At 34.7% G+C, this 22,787-nt stretch overlaps 1 protein-coding gene across 3 annotated transcripts in view; it reads left to right on the forward strand.

Annotated features, from left to right (window-relative positions):
• The window catches only part of ADK (adenosine kinase), a 555,049-nt gene that overhangs the window by 160,533 nt on the left and 371,729 nt on the right, over nt 1-22,787 (forward strand). The gene's annotated exons all lie outside the window — the stretch shown is intronic.

The following is a 22,787-nucleotide window of genomic DNA, read 5'->3' on the forward strand; positions in this document are numbered from 1 at the left end:
TAATATCTTTTGCTGCAAAGGCATGCATAAGATAAAACTATACTGATAAATTTTCAAAATCCTTGCTTTTAAAAAGTAATATCAAAATGAGAATTCTATTAACAGTAATGTAAAAAACAATATTTTATGCCTCTATGTGCTTTTGAATCCACATTGTTATGTGGTTAGTATTGGTTTTGTATAACTGTAACTTTTGGTTATGCAATAGATTTTATTTTTCCTTATTCAATAAAGTAGGGATTGAAAATATTTTGCATCAGATATTTTCCAGGAATTTTGGAAGTTTGAATTTAAAATTACAAAGGCGTCAGTCTTTTTTTTTTTTTTGAACTAAAGAGAATTGAACATTCTCTACAAAAATCAGCAATTTGTTCCTCCACAATTAGAAAAGTAGTTGGTAACATTTAAGTGTTTACTATATTCAAGGCACTGCATACCGCAACTGAGTGGTGTTGCTTTGCATTAATTGAAAGAAAGATAAGTTATTAAAAGAAATGAAAGAGTAAAATATGAAATAGTATACTGGACACACACTTTCTCATCTTGAGCCTTTTGTAGGAGAAACAGCTCAGAGCACTTAATCTAATCTCAGTTGTTCAGAAATAATTTGATTTTGTTTCATAACATAATGTCCAATTATTAACCTAAAATTTGCTTCTTATTGTTTAAATTTTTCACTAATAACAATGTTCTACATAAGATCTAAGGTTCTTTTGCATTTTTTTTTTAAAAAATCTAGTATCCTATAGGTATCTCAGGGGCAAAATTCAAATCAATGTCAAATTCTCCTAAAAAATATTTAAGAAAAACTTAATTTTATTAACATCATTCATTTATTTATCAATTTTTTTCTGGCATGTATATACCCAGTAAGTACTGGGTATATATCTGTTAGGCATTGTACTTAAATATCATAGAATGCAAAAACAGATACTGTCTTTAATACCATGTCTTACAAGTGATGAAACCTAATCTCAGGGAATTTTAGTTACTTGTGCTATGTCAGATAATTAGATGAACATGAAATTAAAGCCAGGTCTGTCTAACACCAGAGTCTTTGCTTTAAACCATTGAGGAATGCTTCCTACACTAATGACTTACAATATGAAATCCTGTTTTGATCCTGTCCTTTAGTAAGGAATCTGACTATGCTGTATCTTCCTTCCTTCCTTCCTTCCTTCTTCCCTCCCTCATTCCGTCCTTCCTGATATCTCAATCTCTCTCTCTTTTTTTGGAGGGGAGAGGGGTAGGTGGGTGTTTTCCTTCCTCTCTGTTGGTCCTTTTCCCCTTAAATATTGATATTCCACCCAGATCCACCATCTGGGTTTTTCTCATGTGTCTGGGCATAGATTTCTGTGAGTTTATACTATTTGGGATTTCTGAGCTTCTTGAGCCTGTAGGAGTGTGTCTTTAATCAAATCTGGAAAGCTAAGCTATTGTTTTTTCAAAATTTTCTTCTGCACTGTATTTTTTCTCTTCTTCTGGTACTGTAATGACATAAATGTTAGAGGCTTTAGTATTATCTCAGAGGTGTCTGAGTCTTAATTTTTTAAAACTAATTTTTCTCTCTGTTGTTCAGACTGGAACATTTTTGTTGATCTGTCTTCAAGTATATGGAGTCTCAATTCTGTCTTCTCCATTTTTCAATTGAGCCCAGCTAATGAGCTTTAAAATTTCAACTATTGAAAATTTCCCTCAGTTTTCTTTATATCTTCTATATCTTTGTTTAATCTTTGGTTTTTTCCAGATGTGTGAAGAGCCCTAGTACTTTGTGGTTTTCTGGAGTTCTTGTCTTTGGTCCTCTAGCCAGAGAACTGGGGCTTTATTTTTCCAGTTGTGCCACATGCTTCCATGACTGATACCATGTCTGGGGGCTAAGTAGCAGGGAGATTCAGGGAGAACAGTTTAAATTTAAACTTACTCATGAATTCTTTTTTTAAAGTTTTTATTTTAGTTCTAGTTAGTTAACAGACAGTGTTATATTAGTTTAGGTGTACAGTATAGTGATTCATTAATTCCATACATCACCCAGTGCTCATTAGAGGTTAATTCCTTAATCCCCATCAGATATTTAACACACTCCCCCCACCACCTCTCCTCTGTTCTCTGTAGTTAAGAGTCTGTTTCTTGGTTTGTGTGTCTGTCTTATCTCTCTCTCTCTTTTCCCCTTTGCTTGTTTGTTTTGTTTCTTAAATTCCACTTATGAGTGAAATCATAAGGTACTTGGCTTTCTCTGACTTATTTCACTTAGCATTATATTCTCTAGCTCTGTCCCTGTCATTGAAAATGGCAAGATTTCATTCTTGTTTATAGCTGAGTAATACACACACACACACACACACACACACCCCTACACACACCCCACATCTTTATCCATTCATCAATTTGTGGACACTTGGGCTGCTTCCATGATTTGGATATTGTAGATAACGCTGCTGTAAACATAGATGTGCATGTATCCCTTTGAATTAATGTTTTTGTGTTTTTTGGGTAAATACCAGTAGTGCAATTACTGGCTCATGTGGTAGTTCTATTTTGAACTTTTTGAGGAACGTCCATACTGTTTTCCAGAGTGGCTGCACCAGTTTGCCTTCCCACCAACAGTGCACTTCACCTACTCACCAACACCTGTTGTTCCCTGTGTTTTTGATTTTAGCCATTCTGACAGGTGTGAGGTAATATCTAATTATAGGTTTGTTTTGCATTTCCCTGATGGTGAGTGATGATGAGCATTTTTTCAGGTGTTGGTTGACCATCTGTATATCTTCTTTGGAGAAATGTCTGTTCATATCTTCTGTCCGTTTTTTAATTGGATTATTTGTTTTTTGGGTGTTGAGTTTTTTAAGTTCTTATATATTTTGGAAACTAACCCTTTATCAGATATGCCACTTGCAAATCTCCCATTCTATAGGTTGCCTTTTAGTTTTGTTGGTCATTTCCTTTGCTGTGCAGAAGCTTTGTATTCTGATGAAGTACCAGTAGTTTATTTTTGCTTTTGTTTCTCTTGCCTCAGGAGACATGTCTAGAAAGAAGACGATGTGGCTGATATCAAAGAGGTTACTGCCTATGCTCTCCTCTAGGATTTTTATGGTTTCAGGTCTCACTTGTAGGCCTTTAATCCACTTTGAATTTAGTTTTGTATTTGGTGTAAGAAAGTGGTCTAGCTTCATTCTTTTGCATGAAGCTCTCCAGTTTTTCCAGCACCATTTGTTGAAAAGACTGTCTTTTTCCCATTGGATATTCCTTCCTGCTTTGTCAGAGATTAATTGGCCGTATAGTTATGGGTTCATTTCTGGGTTTTCTCTTCTGTTTCATTGATGTATGTGTCTATTTTTGTGCCAATATTGTACTGTCTTGATTACTACAGCTTTGTAATACAGCTTGAAGTCCGGAATTGTGATGCCTCCTTTGCTTTTCTTTTTCAAGATTGCTTTGGCTTTTCAGGGTCTTCTGTGGTTCCATACAAATTTTAGAATTCTTTGTTCTAGTTCTGTGAAAAATGCTGTTGGTATTTTGATAGGGGTTGTGTTAAATACTAACCTTAATGAAATTTTAAACCCAAATGTCAGATTAAGTTCTAGATATTTATTTTATTGTTTTTAATTCTCTGTTGCCATTCCCCATTCTTTTGTCTAGTTTATGTGTTCTTTCCTTGTTTCCTTGAAAATATTAATCATGGTTATTTGGAAGTCCCTTTCATTATTTCCAGTGTCTATAGTATTTCTGAAACTTTTTCTCTTGCTGTTTCCTTTTTGTTTGTAGTCAGATTATTTTACCTTTTTGCATAACTACCAGCTGTCTATTATTTATATAAGAGCTGTAGGTCCTTTAGATTGTATCATCTACCAGAGTGTTTACCCTTTTCCCCATGAGGCTGATACGAAGGATGGGAGGGTTGGTTGCCTTAATAAAATAAAAGATTAAGCTAGGTCAAAGTTGATTTTCAGGTTTGATATGTTCAGTCTATCCTGTTTGACTTTGTTTCTAGAGCTTGACCCTCTTAGACTTTTAATTGAGGCCATTAGGTCTTTGCCTCGTCAGCTCTGGATCATGGCACCAGAACTGCTCTCAGAGATTTCCAGCTTAATTCTTTATTCTTCAGCCTAATCCACTTGAAAATTTGGCATATACCTCAAGTGGGAAACAGACCTTTTTAGACCCTCAGTTTCCAATTTTATCACTTTAGTACTAATAGTGGCTGAAATCCCATCTCCCCCTTATTTTTTTTTTTTTACTCCCTTGCCCTCCACCCTCATCTCAATATTGTTCTGTTAAGCCCAAGGCCTGAATTTCCAGCTTCTAGTTGTAAGCACTATAGATATATGCCCTCTCCCAGTCCCCAGGGAAAAAGTATTTGTGTTATATTTAGATTTTATTCTCCATTCCTCCTAGGGATTTCTTTCTTTCTTTCTTTTTTTTTTTTTTTTTTTGCCTGTTATGTTTTTATTTCTTTCTCTATTCCTGTCCTTGTTTTTTAAGCCTTGCCAGACTTGAAGAACTTTCTGCTTTTCAGGTGATTTTGGTTAACCTTCTTAACTTACCATTCAGTTCAGAATTCAGCAGATCTGTTATAGGACAAACCAGCTGTGTATTTGAGGTTCCCCAAATGTCAGATTTTGTCTCTATAACCCCATGCTACCGACTACAAATTCAGGCAGGTCGGACAGTCATCTGTCAGTTCTAGGCTGCCCTCTGAACAGTTCTCACCTTCTTGGAAATGTATTCATTTGATCTGATTCCCTCCACAGCTTTTTGGTACCTTTAATGATTTATGATTTGTATTTTATAATTTATATGACTTTTTGAGTTGTTCTCACTATGAATGCTGGCTGTCACCTGCTATATGCTATTCAGAATAATAAGTTCCATATGTTATATTTTGATAAGAGATTGAAGTGTTTGAGTGTTTCTGATGAGTGATGTATTTTAAAGTTTGATAAGAGAAAAATGATTAATTATTGCATGAATATTTTCTCTTTGTATCTGTTACATGTTTGTAGAATTTTTCTATGATCAGAGAAACTAAGGCCCCCTTTTAATAAACCATGGATTCTGTGATAGAAATAACAGCTGAACCAAACCAATAAAGGAGGGAAGAAGTATAATTTATGTTTTGAAACTGCCTGTAGACATATGGATGGCCCTCTAGGTTTACCAGGAAGCTGCATGTTTCATTTTGAGAACCACTGTCCTGCACTCTTTCTCTTTTTCTCATATGGCTTTTTTTGGGTATGGTTTAAAACTACATGTCATACAGTTTTACTGTTTAATGAAAATTATAAATTGGTTTAGTGAAATTTGTTGTTTTTATAATGGGCAGAAACGGAATACACATATACATCTGAATTTAGGAATAATTCATTTTATTGTAATTATACTCAAGTATGAAGTGCTATTCAACAATATATTTGTATTATCTTACATGCAAAAAAATCTTCAGGGTTATAAATGAAAAGAATTAAACCTCTAAACATTTTAGAATGGAATAAAGATTCACCTAAGCAATACATACTTAAAAGTGCTTTCTTATCAAAGAAAATAAAATTAGAGTTTGGAGAAATACCTTTAAATTACAATTCCTATGAACTAATAGCTTAACCTTAGTTTTGAATGACTGTTACTTTTCCATCTTTTAAAAATATGGTTAAATATAAACACATGTGGGAAATGTTCTTTTGGCTTTTATCAAACTGACATTTAAGCAAATTTTTTCAACCCTACTAAACATTTGTGGTAAAAGATTTCAAAGCTTTGAGTCTTACAATTTGCCTATGGATTCGCCCTGTCCCCTGCACTATTCTATTACCATTTGGTCTTAATAAGTGTAATCTGTTTAGAATTACTGATTTTTTCATTTTATTATTTGTTTAGATGAGAAGTTTAAGAAAGAACTTCATCAAAAACCCTTCTTCGCAGTTGTGAATGCTTTCTTAAGAAAGTTAATTTTTTTTAGTTTTTCTGTAAAGGTTTTAACTTGCTTCTTTTACTTTCTCTATGAAATGTTCAAAATTGTTGATGTTTGTTTCTGCGGTGTGGTGATGTTAACACAATGTGAGATCTTCTTTATCTCCTGGTATATGCTTACTTCTCTTTTTTTTTTTTCCCAAGAGTGAGAAAAAAGAGGCTTTAGTTACTGTGAAAGTAGGAAGCAGTTAAACTAGGTTAGAACTAGAAATTGTAAAGGGTGCTTTTGTGGACATTTTCCTGTTCATAATGCTTACTATATCTTTTTTATAAGGATGGTTTTTCCCATATAAGAATAATTGGTGCTCAGTTACAGGATCTAGTCATGAAATCTTTCTCATTTTATTTTTTTCATATCAGATAGCTAGAAAAAGTGGTACATTAGAATTTAATGAGCTATTTCTTTTTTATTTCTCCTCTCCTTTTTTCCCTCATCATCATTCCCATTTTCTTTCATTTTTCTGGCTTTATAGAATGCATGTTCTGTATGCATCTTAAAAATAATTAAGCCAACATTAATAATCTTTAATTAAGAAGAAATTCATTCAGTTTTGGCCATGAAATGTTTTATTCTAAATATTCTTCTTTTTATTATATATGATTGTAAGGCTTTCTTAATTTTTGGATGGATCTCCCAGTCCTTAGTATGCTACTTACCAGTTGTGAGAAATCCATCAAAAGTCACTTAAACTGGGCTTGGAGGATAATGAATCTGAATTTCCTCATCCTTAAAACAAGGCATGCAGGGGTGTCTGCATGGCTCAGTTGGTTGAGTGTCCAGCTCTTGGTTTTGGCTCAGGTCTGACCTCAGGGTCATGGGATCAAGCCCTCTGTTGGGTTCTGCATTGAGCACGGAATCTACTTCAGATTCCTTATTCTCCTTCTGCCCCTCCTGTTCATGCTCATTCTCTATCTCTAAAAAAAATAAATATTTTTAAAAAAAGAAAAAACAAGGGATACAAACAGAATCACACATCAACCTGCACCTTCAGAATTGCTAGGAGATAGAATATACTAGAAATCAAATTTCTTATAAGCAGAGGAAGAAACCTCTCATATTCCAGTAGGGCTCTTACTGCTTCTAGTTTCTATACCTTTGGAGAGCAGGACTTTGGTAGGGGTGCTTAAGAGACTGTGAAGAAGAAGAAAGAGATGTGGAGAATGTAGTTCAAAAGAAGACACAATCACTTCTGAAAAGAAAAGGCCCAGCACAGGTCAGAGCAGCATCAAGCAAGGCCCTCTTTCCGTTGCACCATCCCCAATCCATTCCAGTTAGATTTCTCTTTTTCGCACTGGAAGGCACTTGTCCAGTGTAGGTACTGGACCATGTCCTGGGCCTCAGAGCAAGGAATCTCACTGTAGGAGAAGGAGAGACACATAATGAAAAAAAGATGACAAAGAATGAGAGAAGACAATGGCTTTGAATTGTGTTGGATTGGAATTGGAGATAGCAATATGAACCCATAAATTTGACTTCACAGATGCAAACTTCATCTTCTTAGGAAGTTTTCATTGAGGTATTGCAAATAATAAAAACGCATTATATATATAACCTACTCCCAAATGATTTGTAAAGACTAAATATCTGTGTAACAACAGAGAAGAAGGGATAAATGTTCTGTTAAAAATTGGGGAATCTTGGTAAAAGGTATACAGGTGCTCTCTGTATTATACTGTAGTCTTTCCATAGTTTGAAATTACTTCTAAATCAAAAGTTATTAAAACTCTGTGTCTTAGAAAATTGGGATGTTTGCATGAATCTTACTTGTCTCATAGGCTTGTTTTGAGTTTCAGGTGTGTTTCACATGTATTTCTTTGCATTCATGTGTATATCTTTCTGAGGAGGTAGTAGGTAGATATGCACATATGTACATGCAGAGAAAGATAGTCTTTTGGAATTTCCTTGTTTGTTTCTCTAGATAATACAGTCTTTCCCCCCCTTTAATTGCCTATAGATATGCCATATCCAAAATGTCAAATAAATGGAATCATACTGTATGTAGCCCTTTTATGTCTGGCTTCTTTCACATTGCATAATACTTTGGAGATGTTTTTGCATGTTCTTGAATGTATGGTTTGTTTTTATTGCTTAACTTTGCGTGGATGTAACATAATTTGTTTATTCATTCACTACTTGATGAACATTTGGGTTATTTCAAGTGTTTGGTGGTTATAAATAAGGCTGTTCTAAACAGTCATGTATCTTAGTTTTCTGGTAGTTGTAGGTTTAATTTTCTAAGAAATTGTTTTCTTAAAACAATTGTTTTCCAAAGAGGGTGTGTCATTTTTTATTCCCATCTGCAATTTATGGAAGTTTCAGTTTCTCCACATCCTCATCAGCACTTAGTATTGCCAGGTTTTTTTAAGCCATTCTAATAGATGTATTTCCTTATGGTTTTCAGTTGGATTTTCCCTGATACTAATGATATTAAAATCTATGCTAAATTTGCCATCTGTATCTTTTCTTTGGAAATGTTTCTATTAATCTTTTGCCCAATTTTTACTGGATTTTTTTTTCTCACTGTTGAGTTTAGAGAGTTTCTTAAAATATTGATGGGATAGTATATCCTTCTCAATGTTAATACTTACAATAAATACTAATAAGTCTATAACAGGGGCGCCTGGGTGGCTCAGTGGCTTAAGCCTCTGCCTTCAGCTCAGGTCACGGTCTCAGGGTGCTGGGATGGAGCCCTGCATCAGGCTCTTTGCTCAGCGGGGAGCCTGCTTCCTCCTCCCTCTCTGCCTGCCTCTGTCCCTACTTGTGATCTCTCTCTGTGTCAAATAAATAAATAAAATCTTAAAAAAAAAGAGTCTATAACAATATTCTTGAAACATTAGGTCAATCATATTTAAGTCAAATTATGAACAGTGTTTTGGTACCTTATAGACTCACTATGACCTGTTTAGAGTAAATATAGGTTGTCAGACTTGTCAGGAATTAATGTTACATAACATTAAAAAAAAATACCAGAGCTTGATAATAAGTCACTGTTTCCAGGAATGTCAGAAAATAAAAAGTTTATATTTCAAAATTTCTTATTAAATTTCTAACATTTATTTGTTTGCCATTTGTCCTGCTAGCTTACAGTATTGCCGGGGTAATTTATTTAGGCTTTAAAAAAGAGATTATTTGAAAGAAATTTCTTAACCTTTTAAGAACTGAATGAAGATAGATTTTGAAACTTGCATTGAAATTGAACTAGAGAATTTTGATGCTTAGATTGCAAGAGTAGGGCTTTACTTTTTCATTTAGATTTTTGTGTGTGGATCATGGTCATTGGAATTAAGTGTCCTGGGATTATTTTCCTGTAGTATAGTGAATATACATTGTTTCATTATGATCTTCTAACAAATGGTGTCATCCTTACCTTTCAGACTCCTGATTTCCTTTACTCTTGTGTACTGGGTATTCTTTATTCATGAGTGCTAGATATTCGAAGCAGAGTATGCTTATTTCAGTATATTAATTGTGTTAGACTTTGCGTGTGTTTATGCTGTTACTAATCTACCTCTTAAAATGCATTGAAACATCAATTACATTTTGTTCCTCACTCTGTAAAGTGGAAGCTGTTTGGAAGTCTTAGGAAACAGTCAGGGCACTTTAATGACAAGCAGTGAAGTCTAGCTGCTATCTTTTCAGTATAGCATCAATTAATTCTGTTCCATTAAAATTTTCAGTTACGGACCTTTCATAATTTTCTGCTCATGTTGTACTTAGTACAGCTACTGCTTTGGAAATGTGAATCTTTTTTTTCTTTTTTTTTAATTTCTATTTTTTATTAACATAAAATGTATTATTTGCCCCAGGGGTACAGTCTGTGAATCATCAGTCTTACACATTTCACAAGTGCTCACCATAGCACATACTCCAATGTCCATAACTTAGCCACCCCTTCCCTTCCTCCCCACCCAGGTGAATCTCTTTGTATTATACCTTCCTACATTTGTTTCTATTAATAGTTGTACCTTGATTTTAATGCTTAAAGGGGCTTTTATTCTTTTTAAAAATTTTTATTTGTTAACATATAATGTATTATTTGTTTCAGGGGTACAGGTTTGTGATTCATCAGTCTTACGCAATTCACAGCACTCACCATACCAAATGCACTCCCTAGTATACATCACCCAGCCACCCCATCCCTCCCACCCTCCTTCCCTCTAGCAACCCTCAATTTGTTTCCTGAGATTGAGAGCTTCTTATGGTTTGTCTCCGTCTCTGGTCTCATCTTATTTTATTTTTCCCTCCTTTCGCAGATTCCTCATATCAGTGAGATCATAAGACAATTGTCTTTCTCTGGTTGACTTATTTGTACCCTCTAGTTCCACCCACATCACTGCAAATGGCAAGATTTTGTGGGTTTTTTTTGATGGCTTCATAATATTCCATTGGATATATATAGACCACATCTTCTTTATCTATTCATCTGTTGATGGACATCTAGGCTCTTCCCATAGTGTGGCTATTGTGGACATTGCTGCTATAAACGTTAGGGTGTACATGCAAGGGGCTTTCATTCTAATGGACAGATTATGTTACTTTGCTTGTGTTTAAGTTAGCCATTTAGTTACTGCCCAACTTTCCACAACTGGAAGCTGTGTGCTGTGCTGGTAGCATGCTTATGATCATCAATATTTATTTTATTTTTTCCAGAAGCCAGTACTGCCTTTTAGTAGACTTTAAATTTCCATATTTGATCATTTCGTTTGATACCTTTTCTTTTGTATAGTACCATGCTGTGGTGGTACTGTATCTCAAAGGATTTAATATTAATCTGAGCATCAGAAAACTGTTAGTCATAGCTTTGCCTACCTATCAAATATTAGTGTTTGAAAGCTTCTCTACTTCCTTATATTTTACTTTTTTTTCAAAGAACAGAACAGATACAAAGATAGCTATCTTATTAATTGTCAGGAATTATCAACTGTTTATAAAGTATTTAATAATATGTAATATGAGAGTGAAAACATTACTTATAATTTAAATTCTCCTTTTCATTGTCAGAATAAGTATTCAAATTTCTTTAAGTGTATGTGGTATGTTGCTTTTTGCTTTTTCCATAAGGTTAGTCCAAAGGAAATTCCGAATTCATTCCAGTGACAATTTGTAATGTAAAGCTTTCTTTAGTAAAAATACTGTCATTATAAAATGAATATAAGCACATGATCACATTGTAGGAAATAAAAAAAAGGAAAAGGCTTATATAAAAAATATCAGCGGCACTTGGGTGGTTCAGTTGGTTAAGAGTCTGCCTTTGCTCAGGTCATGATCCCAGGGTCCTGGAATTGCCCTGCAATAGGCTCCTCACTCAATGGGAAGCCTGCTTCTCCTACTCCCTCTCCCTGTCCTCTTTGCTCAGGCTTTCTCTCTCTTTCTCAAATTAATAAAATTTTTTAAAAAATAAATTAAGAATGCCATTGGCATGTTAATGTATTTTCTTCTTGTCATTTTGTTAATTTCTAAAGAAAAATAATGGATGTGTTAAATGCATCTCTGATTGTTTTGAACATTTATCATTTCTCTTTTGTTTTTTGTTAATTTGTCCACTTGTCTGAGCCTAACATTTTAATTTCTCTTCTGTATGAGAATATTAAAATAACATTTAAAAATTGAACTAATTTATTAAATTAATACTAAAATACATAAAATAATATTTAAATTTTTTTTTGTTTTAAAAGTAATATGCATTTACTATAGGATGCAAACAGAAAAACATAAAGAACAAAATTTTATATTTCCTAAGGGTTAATTCCTATTAATCCTTGGGTGTAAATATTCCAGATGTATATTGTAAAAGTTTTCCATACTAATTTTTTTACATCAAGTAATGGCCATGTACTACTTGATCACAGGAAACTACCAAATGTATTTATACAATCCCTTACTATTGTTTTTAAAATTATTATTACATTCAGTTAGCCACTGTATGGTACATCTTAGTTTTTGATGTAGTGTTCAATGATTCATTAGTTATGTGTAACACCCAGTGCATATCATAACATGTGCCCTCCTTAATACCCTTCACCCTGTTACTCCCTCCTCTCTGAAACCCTCAGTTTATTTTCCGGGGTCCATAGTCTTATGGTTCGTCTCCCTCTCTAATTTCTCCCCCTTCAGATTTCCCTCTCTTTCCCTATGGTCCTCTGTGCTATTGTTTATGTTCCACATATGAGTTGAAACCGTATGATAATTGTCTTTCTCTATTTGACTTACTTCACTTAACATAATCTCCAGTTCCATCCATGTCAATACAAATGGTGGGTATTCATCATTTCTGTTGGCTAAGTAATATAACATTGTGTATATATTCTACATCTTCTTTATCCATTCATCTTTTAAAAGGCATCTTGGCTCCTTCCACATTTTGGCTGTTGTGGACTTTGGTGCTATGAACATTGGGGTACATGTGCCTCTTCTTTTCACTACATCTGTATTTTGGGGGTAAATATCTAGTAGTACAATTGGTGGGTTATAGGGTAGCTCTATTTTTAACATCTTGAGGAATCCATACTGTTTTCCAGAGTGGCTGCACAAGCTTGCATTCCCACCAACAATGTAGGAGGGTTCCCCTTTCTCCACACCCTTGCCAACATTAGTTGTTTTCTGTTTTGTTGATTTTTGCCATTATAATTGGTTTAAGGTAGTATCTTATTGTGGTTTTGATTTGTATTTCCCTGATGGCTAATGGTGTTGAGCGATGTTAAACATTTTTTCATGTTTCTATTAGCCATTTGTATGTCTTCTTTGGAGAAGTGTCTGTTCATGTCTTCTGCCCATTTTTTTGACTGGGTTATTTGTTTTTTTGAGTGTTGAGTTTGAGAAGTTCTTTATAGATCTTGGATATCAGCCTTTTATCTGTAATGTCATTTGCAAATATCTCCCCCCATTTTGTGGTTGCTTCTTAGTTTTGTTGACTATTTCCTTTGCTGTGCAGAAGGCTTTTATCTTGATGAAGTCCCAAAAGTTCATTTTTGCTTTTGCTTCCCTTGCCTTTGGAGACAAGTCTTGAAAGAAGTTACTGTGGCCGATGTTGAAGAGGTTACTGCCTGTGTTCTCCTTTAGGATTTTGATGGGATTCCTATCTTACATTGAGGTTTTTTTTTTTTTTTTCCCCCAATTTATTTATTTTCAGAAAAACAGTATTCATTATTTTTTCACCACACCCAGTGCTCCATGCAAGCTGTGCCCTCTATAATACCCACCACCTGGTACCCCAACCTCCCACCCCCCCGCCACTTCAAACCCCTCAGATTGTTTTTCAGAGTCCATAGTCTCTCATGGTTCATCTCCCCTTCCAATTTACCCCAAAGCACATACCCTCCCCAATGTCCATAACCCTACCCCCCTTCTCCCAACCCCCCTCCCCCCAGCAACCCACAGTTTGTTTCGTGAGATTAAGAGTCACTTATGGTTTGTCTCCCTCCCTATCCCATCTTGTTTCATGGATTCTTCATCCATTTTGAGTTTATCTTTGTGTATGATGTAAGGGAATAGTCCAGTTTCATTCTTCTATATGTAACTGTCTAATTTGCCAGCACTACTTATTGAAGAGACTGTTTTTTCCATTGAATATTTTTTCCTGATTTGTCAAGCATTAGTTGACCATAGAGTTGAGGGTCCATTTCTAAAGTCTCTGTTCTGTTCCATTGCTCTATGTGCCTGTTTTTATGCCAATACCATGCTGTCTTGTTGATCACAGCTTTGTAATGTAACTTGAAGTTAGGTAACATGATACCCACAGCTTTGTTTTTCTTTTTCATCGTTCTTTTGGTGATTTGGGGTTTTTTTCTGGTTCCATACAAATTTTAGGATTGTTTGTTCCAACTCTTTGAAAAATGCCAGTAGCATTTTAATAGGGATGGCATTGAAAGTATAAATTGCTTGGGGCAAGATAGACATTTTAACAATGTTTATTTTTCCAGTCCATGAGCATGGAATGTTTTTCCATCTTTTAGTGTCTTTCTCAATTTCTTTCATAAGTGTTCTGTAGTTTCTAGAGTATAGATCCTTTACCTCTTTGGTTAGTTTTATTCCTAGGTGTCTTACAGTTTTTGTTGCTATTGTGAATGGAATTGATTCCTTAATTTCTCTTTCTACAGTTACATTGTTAGTGCATAGAAAAGCAACTGATTTCTATGCATTGATTTTGTATCCGGCCTCATTGCTGAATTGTTGTATGGGTTCTAGTAATTTGTGGGTGGAGTCTTTCAGGTTTTCCACATAAACTATCATGTCATCTGCGAAGAATGAGAGGCTGACTTCTTCTTTGCCAGTTTGAATGCCTTTTATTTCTTTTGTTGTTTGATTGCAACATTTAAAAATTGAACTAATTGAACATTTAAAAATTGAACTAATAAATTAAAACTAAAATATGTAAAATATATTTAAAATGTTTTAAAAAATATATAAGTAAATATAACCATTTTCCATATTGCTAAACATCTTTATATTTAAAATTTTTTATTTGTTCAGTTTTGCTTTCATATAGAAAATATATCAAGTTTAAATATTTTTATATTATCAAATTTGTTTTTATTCTTTTTTTCTTTCCATTATCTGGAATCTGTCATCTAGAAGTTTGATAAGTGCTGAATACAGTTTTTCCTCTAGGAAGTTTTTAAACATTATGAAAGCTGTTTATTTTTATTAATTTGGGTTCCACAAATAGAGTGCTAGTAGGAAAATGGATCAGCTACTGTTCTTTCACTCTTGTCAGTCATTTGATTGAAGTGTTTGATATGCCCATTCCATTCAGACAAAGAAATGTAACCAAAAGGAGAAAGTAAGAATGAATTTATCAGGTACTAAAATTGCCACACTTTATCCCCTGCAGAAAAGAAATTACATAATGGAGGGGCACCTGGGTGGCCCAGTCAGTTAAGACAGACTCTTAAGTCTGACTCTTAGAGCGCCTGGGTGGCTCAGTGGGTTAAGCGTCTGACTTGAGCTCAGATCATGGTCTCAGGGTCCTGGGATCGAGCCTGGCATTGGGCTCCCTGCTCAGAAGGGAACCTGCTTCTCCCCTACCCCCCACCTCTCTGCCTACTTATGATCTCTCTCTATGTCAAATAAATAAATAAAGTCTTAAAAAAAAAAAAAAGAGTCTGACTCTTGGTTTCAGCTCAAGGCATGATATCAGGTGGTGAGACTGCACTCTATGTTGGGCTCTGCACTGGACATGGATCCTGCTTAAAATTCTCTCTCTCCCTCTCCCTCTCTTTTAAAAAAATACAGACGCGCGCACACACACACACACACACACACACACACACCCCTCATAATGGAAACACGTTGAAGTTTCCGTAACATGTAAAGCTATTAAATAATTTCATCCCTAAACAACTTTTAAGATTTTTACACAGTTGATTAGATTATTTACCAATCAAGTTATACTCTGAGTTTTGAGGCTCATTAGTGTTTCAGCCGAATTTTTTATTTTCTTCATTAAAGATACCCAGTCCTTCATCTTTCCCCAGCATTTTCCATTGGCCACCTTGACAATTTTGACCCAGACAAGGTAGACAATTCACAGACAAACAGAAAATTTTGTTTCGGCTAGAAAAGTTTATGGAGAAAACCAAGATGTAACTTACGTATCCTTTCCCTGCAAGAGATAGAAGGTAACAAATCTTGCCTCATTGGAATCATTTCCCTAAATAGAAATGTTTCCTGGTTTATCCCTATGTAGGAATTCTCTTTGCTCAGTACAATTTTCTTCTCTCTTGTATTTCCTTTCTCAACATCATCCACCTGGTCATCCAATCTAGAAATCTCAGAACTGCCATCCCTCTACCACATCTTCCACTTCCAGCTATTTATCACATGTTATGTCTTCAACCTCAGAAATGCTTTGTCAATTTAATTTCTCTCTAGTGCTTTTAGCCAATAGCTCAACTTTGGTATGAACTATTTGAAAGGTGACAGTCTGCCTCTCTTATTCTACATTGTTCTCCAAATAGTGCTGTCACCATTTTTAAAAACAAGTCTGCCTTTCACACTATTAGCAGTCGGATTTTAGTAATTTGTGCTTGCCTAGTGAATAATGCTAAATTTATTAGCCTGGCAGAGACAGTTGCATTTTCATTGCCAGTTTTTACTACTTTGATTTTGGCCTATGTTTTATTCTGTGTTTAAATTGTTCCTCAGCACATGTCATGTTTTTGTTTTACCCTCAGTTCTGAATATTTTTTCTCCCTTATCTGTCAATTTCAGTTCAAATGTTAAGTTTTCCCTGCTTCTTTCTTTCAGAATCACTCACTTCTCTGCTGTATATTTTTTATTCAGCTTTGTTCTATACGTAGTTCTTTTTAGATAATTGTATGGAAAATTGTTTATGTTCTTCCATTATAAAATGAAGTAGATTAAAAAAATATTATTGTGGCAAAGCAGTTTATATGCTTATTACACACTCAAAATAAATGTCTACAATATCCATACTGGTTCCTACTTTGGAGCTAACCACTGTTAACACCTTGTTGTACTTTCCCAGATTAGTGTGTGTGTATGGGGGGATTTTGTTTGTAATATACACAGGTATATTTTCATCATTGGATTACATTGTGTGTTTTGATAACTTAATATTTCCAAATTGAAATATATGGAAATATCAGTAGATACAGGTCTAACATTTAAAAAAAATTAACTCTTTAGTAGAAGCAGTTCATACATACAGCAAAAATAAAGTGAAAAATTAAACACTTTTCTCTAAGACTTATAGCTTTGGGAAATGGATTTACCCTACCTTTCATCAGGATTCGTTAGAATTTATTAGGTCAAAATTTAGAATAAGACTAAGTTTGCCCCCTTATAACTATTACTACCCACTATTATTTGTGTGTGTTATGCTGGAGGTCCTGAATCTGAACTAAGGCAAGAAAAAGAGAGGGGGAGGGAAGAAAGGAGAGAAAAAAATTGTTATTGTTCACAAATTATTACGTATATATGGCAAAAACATTAATTATTGGAATTAAATAGAGATATTAGCCACTGGATAGATAAAAATTATAAACAATTATATTTCTGGGGCTGCTGGTTGGTGTAGTTCGTTAAGTGTCCGACTCTTGGTTTTGGCACATGTCTGATCTCAGGGTCATGAGATCAAGCCCCACGTCAGGCTCCATGCTCAGTGCGGAGTCTGCTTGGGTTTCTCTTCCCCTCTGCCCCCCTCCCCCACTCTTGCTCTCTTTCTTTAAAATAAATAAATAAGTCTTTAGAAGAAAAGAATTCTATTTCTAAATACCATCAACAAATAAAAATTAAGTTTAAACAGATATCACAGTAGTACTAAAACAAAGGAAGTATGAAATAATGACTCTAATAAAAGATATGCAAGATTTTTGGCAAAAATTATGAAACTAATTGAGAAATATAAAAGACCTAGATAAATGTATTGTGATGTACAGTGTGATCAAGGATTAGACAGTTTAATATTGGAAAGGTTATCACTTTGCCATATCTACTTATCTATCTAATTTTAATGCATTCCTAGTCAAAATCTCTGAAAACTGTTTTTTGGAAATTGACATATTTATATGGAGGTACAAAAGACCAAGAATATTCAGGGTCACCTGGGTAATTCAGTGGGTTAAAGCCTCTGCCTTGGGCTCAGGTCATGATACCAGGATCCTGGGATGGAGCCCTGCATTGGGCTCCCTGCTCAGTGGGGAGCCTACTTCCTCCTCCTTTCTCTCTATCTTTCTGCCTACTTGTGATCTCTGTTAAATAAATAAATAAAATCTTTTTTTTTTTTTTAAAGAATTTTCAAAGCACTCATGAAGAAGAACAAAGTGAAGGTATTTGTTTTTCATTAAGACGTATAAGACAATAGTAATTAAGACAAAATGCAGTTTGTTTAGGGTAGACATACATATCAATGAATCAGAATTAAGAGCCCAGAGATGGTCAAGCATACATATATCATTATCTGTTTGTCTATGTATGTATGCATGTATGTATGAATAGTGATAATGGTTCCGGAGGTTACACAGTTGTTCACTTTATAACTTTTTAAAATTACATATTTATTTTAGATAGCCTTAATAAATTTATAAAAAACAAAACTAAAGAAAGCCCAATGATGTAACTTCCCTCCTTCTCCATTCCATGGAGCTACAAATATTAACAGTTAATGTTTTTAATTTATCATTATAAATTTACTTAATGTGGTTATGTCCCATTCTTTAACAAATTTACGTCTATTGATTCTCTTCTGGAAGATGCCCTCCCATCATTCTTCTTAAATGGACCTTGGGCCACCTGATCTGTTCTCTGTGCCTCTTAATTTTTCTTTCATACTTTTCATCTCTTATATTTCCTGCGGATTTGGGGTTTCTTTCCTGGGTGTTTTCAGCTCTTTTACTTTCATCTTGTTTTTAATCCACATCCATTTTTATTGTTCAGGTCATCCTTTCAACTGTTGATATTTGTAAAAATTTCATCAGTAGTTAAGCTAATTTATAGAAACTTATTTTCTGGTAACTTCTTTTTCATATAGTTGGGAGACAGGTTTTCTATATTGTCTCTGAGAAAAAATTAGGCAGGTTGTGGACTATAGTGCAGCAGTTCTTCAGAAAGTTAAACAGTTAGCGTTAACAGTTTAAAGTTAAACTGACCCAACAATTCCACTCCTAGGTAGATGCTCAAGAGAAATGAAAATAGTATGTCCACACAAAACACTGTGAGTGTTCCTCACAGTATTATTCATAATAGCCAAAAGATGAAAACAACCTATGTGTCCAGAGATGGGTGAATGTACAAAATGTGCTATATCCATATAACACAGCGTTATTCAGCCATAAAAAGGAATAAAGTGCTGATAGATGCTCTAGCATGTATGAACACAGATGACGTTATTCTAAGTGAAAGAATCTGGTTAACAAAATCATACTCATATTTTTGATTCAATTTATATGAAATGTACAGAATAGACAAAAACACAGAGATAGTAAGTTACTTAAGGATGGAGATATTTGGTTTTAGTATATGTGCTGCCGAAGCGAGCACGGAGATATTTGGTTTTGATAATTAAAAGTATGGGGGTTTCTTTATAAGTTAATGAATATATTCTAAGATTGATAGTGGTGATGGTTGCACAATTATGAATATATTTAAAATGATTGGATTGTAGGCTTTAAATGAGTGAATTGTATGGTATGTGAATTGTATCTCAATAAAGCTGTTATAAAAAATTTCTAAAGAAAAAAAATTGTCATGTAGGCTAAAAAGTTACATAATTATCAGGATATGAAAGACTTTACAACAACATATTGGAACATATAAAAACATTTTACTCTTGTGGATAAGGTGGAAGCGGTTGGACCATATTCCAAGTAGTATTTAAAGGAATTACTCTCATTTTTATGTCTCCTATCACTGCTTTGTGAATGCTATTATATTTTCTTTCTGTAAGCTAGATTTATTATTTCTCAAATTTATGGTCTGTGTGTGGCCTCCACTTGATTAATGGTGCTGTTATATATTTGTTCGTATATATGTATATGTATAAATATATATAAAACACGTTTTTTGACATCCAGTAAGACTTGGAAGAGGAAGCAAACATATGCTTCGTCAACCATCTTGACATGTGAGGTCCTGATATTTTTGTACCTTTTGAACTGATTCCAAAAGTAATGTTAATAAACACAAATTTGGTTTCTACAAAAAACTCTCTTCATTGGCTGGAATGAGGAGAATTATACACTGATTTTTGTGTGTTTGTAATTAACAAGTAATTTTGATACTAGGGTTCTGCTTTTGATTCACTATTGTGCCATCTGTGACCTCTGTTTGGCAATCCACTCAAACTTTATACCTAACTTTTCCCATTTCTGTTTTTCTTTTCTTTCTTTCTTTCTTTTTTTTTTCCCCATTTATTTATTTTCAGAAAAACAGTATTCATTATTTTTTTCACCACACCCAGTGCTCCATGTAAGCTGTGCCCTCTATAATACCCACCACCTGGTACCCCAACCTCCCACCCCCCCGCCACTTCAAACCCCTCACAAACAGTAGTTTGAGTAATCTCTATACCCAATGTGGGACTTGAACCCATGACCCCGAGATTTAGAGTCACAAGCTCAACTGACTGAGCCAGCCAGGAGCCCCCAACTTTTCCCACTTCTTAAAGGAAGACATTCTTTTAGGTCCATTTCATCTCTAAAATTGATCACGTTTACTCTTTTGTTTATTTTTAGTAAAAACTTTTATTCTGTCTTACTTGATTGTTATTGAACACTCCCTGCACCATCCAATAGTACTTTTGTGTAAGAGTGGGATTTTCTTTATTTGCATATCTGGTATGATGATCACTATTTACAAGTGGCTTTTGAGCACTTGAAACGTGGCTGGTGTGACCGATGAACTGAATTTTAAGTTTTATTATATTTTATTAGCTTTCATTTGAATGTCTATAGCTAGAGGAGGCCAGTAGCTACCTTATTAGACCAATATGGTTCTAGATTATTCTGGTTTAAAAAACATTAATTCTGTTAGATGATCTGGAGAAAAAGGATTACATGGCCAAATAAGCTTAGGAAATATGTGTACTATATCCATCTTGAATGTTAATGTGCATATCAGGATATTAAACGCCTTGATATATTCAAAAGAAAGACTATTTAACTATCGCTCAGTTTTCCTAAAACTTATGGGTACTCAGAACCCTTTGAGGTTTTAGGGTTAGGTTCCAGAGCTAACATTCATAGAATACATATTGCATGCCTAAAGTTATTGTTTTAAACATTTTATTCAAATCATAATTTTTTTAAAGACTTTATTTATTTATTTGACAGAGAGAAATCACAAGTAGGCAGAGAGGCAGGCAGAGAGAGAGAGAGGGAAGCAGGCTCCCCGCTGAGCAGAGAGCCCGATGCGGGACTCGATCCCAGGACTCTGAGATCATGACCTGAGCCGAAGGCAGCGGCTTAACCCACTGAGCCACCCAGGTGCCCCTCAAATCATAATTTTTTTAATGCTTACCACAAGTTTATGAGGTGGGTACTATTTAGCTCCTGTTTACTTTGCTCTTTGGAAGGTGAAACACAGAGGATTCATAGATGTGGCCAAAAACACACAGGAAGTAGTACAACCTGCATTCTGATGTGTAGTCAGACTGCTGTTGAGCAGTATGTTGTATGCCTTATAAGATAGACATTTCATTTTATATATTCCATTAAACTTTCGTAAGTTCTTAGTAATATACTATAGTTGGTTTATTATGATTTTAGTAACTATAACAAATTTATGCCCATCTCATTTCCCCCAAAACATTATAGCTATTTCATTAGTAGTTGTTGAAGGGAGAAATTGATGATAGATTAAAGAAGGCTATAACTTAAGGAAAGAGATTCTTGAGAAAGTGAGAAAGGATGGTATTGCTGTAACTTGCATAAACTAGGGAGCTTATAACAAAATCTGTTCTCTCACAGTTCTGGAAGGTAGGCATCTGAATTAAGGGGGTTGGAATGGCTGTGTTCCTTCTGAAGAGTCTAGGGGAGAATCCTTCTTGCCTCTTCTAGGTTTTGGCATTCCTTGGCTTTTGGCTTACGGCTTATCACGCACTCTTTGACTCCATCTTCACATGATCTTCTCCTATGTGTCTCCTCTTCTATTATAAGAAGACGTGTTACTGGATTTAGAGCCTGCCTGGGTAATACAGGAGACATGCTCTTATCAAGAACCTTATCTTGTATCTGCAAAGACTCTTTTTTTCCAAATAAGGTTACATTCACTTGTTCTGGGGGACATGTCTTTTTAGATATCACCCATTTGTAATTCAACTCATTACAAATATGATTCAAAACCTTTGGAGGAATTGATTTTTGAAAGTGGAGGGATAGCAGTTGATCACTGTAAGATTACTTTATCCAGTGACTCTCCCTTTCTCCTCTGGCTCAGTGGGTAAAGCCGCTGCCTTCGGCTCAGGTCATGATCTCAGGGTCCTGGGATCGAGTCCCGCATCGGGCTCTCTGCTCAGCAGGGAGCCTGCTTCTCTCTCTCTCTCTGTCTGCCTCTCGGTCTACTTGTGATTTCTCTCTGTCAAAAAATAAATAAAATAAATAAATAAATAAATAAATCTTTAATCTCTAATATCTCTCTTTAAATGATACCTAGTTCAGACAAAGGAGAAGAGAACTTCCCTGAACCTACTGCAACTACCCACCTCTGCATCTGTGCCTATATACTTTGCCTTCTCTACTGTTATTATTACGTTAGTATTATTAGTGGTATACAAATCCTGCTGTCAGAGTTCTGGGCAGGTTTGCTAATTGTGTTTATGGGCATCTCAGGGTTTTATAGATAGAATTCCAAGGCAGTTGGAGGTATGGAGTGGGTATAACTCCATTTTTCTTATTCCTAATATAGCTATCTCTATATTTGTCTTTTTTTATTTTGAGATTCTGCAAAATGTTTCATTTCAGTGAAAGGATCTACTTCTATATTTAAAGTTTTTAAAGGTTTAAAAATACTTTTCAAGACTGAAACTTTCCTTGAATATTCTCCTCATATCCCAATCTCTCTCTTTTTCAACTAACCTCCTGTAGCACTTGCTACCTACATTGCATATATTCTGTTATTCAATAATTTAATGTTTTCTAATTTTCTCATATGTATTCATCTTTTTGTCCCTCCAAAGCTTGTTAGTCTTTTGAAATTAAATTGCATATTTATGTCCCTTGGATTTCTCCCATAGACTCTAACATGTTAGATACATGTAGGGAGTATTGATTTGAGATCCAGATTAATAAGCGTCCTCTAATTAGAGATTTATTCAAATCACTGTCCATAGTCCTTTGGCTGGAAATGTGTAGTAGGAGGGATGTAC

This window comes from Neovison vison, chromosome 2, assembly GCF_020171115.1.
Source record: "Neovison vison isolate M4711 chromosome 2, ASM_NN_V1, whole genome shotgun sequence".
NCBI lineage: Eukaryota > Metazoa > Chordata > Mammalia > Carnivora > Mustelidae > Neogale > Neogale vison.